General features: G+C 36.2%; 1 pseudogene; it reads right to left on the bottom strand.

Moving 5' to 3' along the window:
* Positions 1-1,666: 1,666 nt before the first annotated feature.
* LOC102022169 lies at positions 1,667-2,093 on the bottom strand (annotated as a pseudogene).
* Between the last annotated feature and the right edge of the window lie 669 nt (positions 2,094-2,762).

Raw genomic sequence — 2,762 nt, 5'->3', positions numbered from 1 at the left:
AAATAAAACAAAAAAAAAAACCATTAGAAACAATGCAGAATTTCACTAGACAAGATGGTAGGAATTCACCGATGGTTGTTATATTACACACTGTTGTCTTCAAATTAGTTGTTCAGATTACCAGATATAAGCATGCATAATTGATCAAAAAGGAAAAAATTAGGCATTAATTGTTCCTTTGAATAAACCATTAGATATCAACAGTACAGTTTTCCCAGCTATCCTTCTATACACATACTTACATATATATTTTTTTTCCTTCCTTCTTTCTTTCTTTTTCTCCTTTCCCTCATCCCAATTCTTCCTTTGTTTGAGCAATTCCTTTCTCTTTCATAATGTCTATTGTACATTTTGGGTCTTATTTACTCTTTCAGGTTCTTACACTAGGGAGATAATATGATGTTTACACCTGTGGGTTAGATTTATTTCGCTTATGAGTATGGTCATGTCATCTGCAAATAGAGCTAATTTTATTTGTTCTTTTCCTTTCTAGCTATCTTTATTTTCTTTTTTTTTTGTTTCTTTGTTTTTGTCTTTGTGAGACAGGGTCTTGCTCTGCAGTTCAGGTTGGTCTTGAGCTCACTTTGTAGCCCAGGCTTGTCTCGAACTCACAATGATTCTCCTGCCTCAGCCTCCAGAGTCCTGGGATTACAGGCGTGCACCACCATGCCCAGCTTTATTTTCTTTTTTAAAATTTATTTTATGGAAAAAAGGTAAAACAAAATTTTATGACAAGATGATAGGAGAATAACAATAGTTAATACACTGTATATTATTATGTTTGAAGTAGTTACTCAGAGCACAGTATATGGGCACAAAAGTTCTCCAGTTGATATTAGCACACACCTTCTTTTTCTATGAACCAAGAGACATTAATAATATAACTTACATTTTTTTCTCCCTTTTCCTATCCTTCTTTCCCATTTCCCCATCATAGTTCATTTTAAACAGTTTCCTCCCCTTTCATAATATTTAATTTACATTTTAGACCTTATTTACTCTTTCAGTTTCTCACACCAGGGGAACAATATGATGTTTACACATGTGAGTCTGATTTATTTAGCTGTCTTTATTTTCATTTTCTTGCCTAATTTCCCTGGCTACAAGTACCAGTGCGATTTTTTTTTTTTCATTTTAAACAAGAAGTTTATTTAAACAACAAGACACTTGGCTTAAAGGGGAAACTACCTAAGATTCCTTTTTGTTTAAAGAGTAATTTACTCCTACTTAAAGAAAGATTGCCCTACATGTAACAGCTACATACAAAAAAGTTATAAAATTGTCCTTGGTTTTGCAATGATAAATGAAAAACATTAAAATTCTCCAATCAAACAAGGTATGCAAGGATTTTCATGTTGTTGTCTTTTCTGTTAAAATAGTGAGAGCAAAATAACTTACTGGAATATAAAGATAAGAGCTGATGAGCAGGCCACTAATGGAGAAAGAGGATTATTTTCACAGAACCAGTAATTCCCCATCCCATCTCCATTTGATGTCAATCAAAACATATTGTTGGCCATTCAGTAAAAAAAAAAAAAAAAAAAGCAATATGCTTGTGCACATACCCCAGACACTCTATGTACAATAAAGGAATGGGGAAAGGGTAAGTTTAAGAATAGAGAAAACTATACTGTAGTAGTCGGGATGTGGTGGAATGAAGTTGCAGTTTTCTAATCGAGAATGTGTTCTTGGTCTGTAAGAACAGAGTTCTGGAGTAGGGTTGTTGCAGGTTCCCTTTTTAGTAGACACCTCCTGTCTGCTGCTGGAACACGTCAATTGTGTCTTCATCCTCCACTTCCAACTGTGCAGGTGTGTCTGTTTCATTGATTGGCTGTCCATCAAACTGGAATATGATCTGCCTCATTGACAAACCCTGTCATTCACAATAGGCTTTCGTTCGTTTACTAAGTGGTGTATGCCTCTTAATCTTAAACTGCACCACAGAACCATCCTGCCCCGCCACCTTCAAATTAATATGATCGTTGTTCTCAGTCTTGACTCCTTCCTTGGGCTTTTTGTCAGCCATAGCGAGCGCCCGAGTCTTCTTAGCTGCCACTTCACAAAAGAGGTACCAGGTCCGCAAGGAAGGAGCACACAAGCAGCACCAGGAGCCCCAGTGCGATTTTGAATAACAGTAGAGAGAGCGGATAGTCCGGTCTTGCTCTTGATCTTAGGTGAAAAGTATTCTTTCACCATTAGTAGGAAGTTACTTTTTCTTAGGTGCCCACCATTGTGATGAGGAAGTTATCTTCCAGTCCTAGTTTTATTGAGTATTTGAGTGTTTTCATCAAAGCAGTGTTGTATGTATGTAAGTACACACATACATACTGGGGACTGAACACAAGGCCTTCACATTACACTACATCTCCAGCCCTTTTTATTTTTTATCTTGAGACAGGGTCTCACTAAGTCACTTAAGTTGCCTAAGTTAAAACTTGTGACTCTCCTGTCTCAGCCTCCCATAGTGCTGCACTTACATGCCCAGCTAGCAATGTTGAATTTTACCAATACTTTTCCTGCACTTATTGGGGAATCATGTGGTTTTCTTATTTAGTCTATTGATATGATGTTACCTTAGTTGACTTTCATGTGTTAAGCTATCCCTGTAATGGTGACATAAGTGGTGCATGATCCTTTTTATATATTGCTAGATTTCATTTTCTAAAAATTGGTTGAAATTTTTTGTTTCTGTATCCCTAAGTGATATTGGTCCATAGTTTCCTTTTCTTGTGATGTTTTGTTTCTGTATCCCTAAGTGATAT

This window comes from Chinchilla lanigera, unplaced genomic scaffold (assembly GCF_000276665.1).
Source record: "Chinchilla lanigera isolate Chin_1 unplaced genomic scaffold, ChiLan1.0 scaffold00059, whole genome shotgun sequence".
Lineage (NCBI taxonomy): Eukaryota > Metazoa > Chordata > Mammalia > Rodentia > Chinchillidae > Chinchilla > Chinchilla lanigera.
The sequence above is the reverse complement of the archived record's forward strand: the minus strand, read 5'-3'. Positions and strand labels throughout refer to the sequence as shown.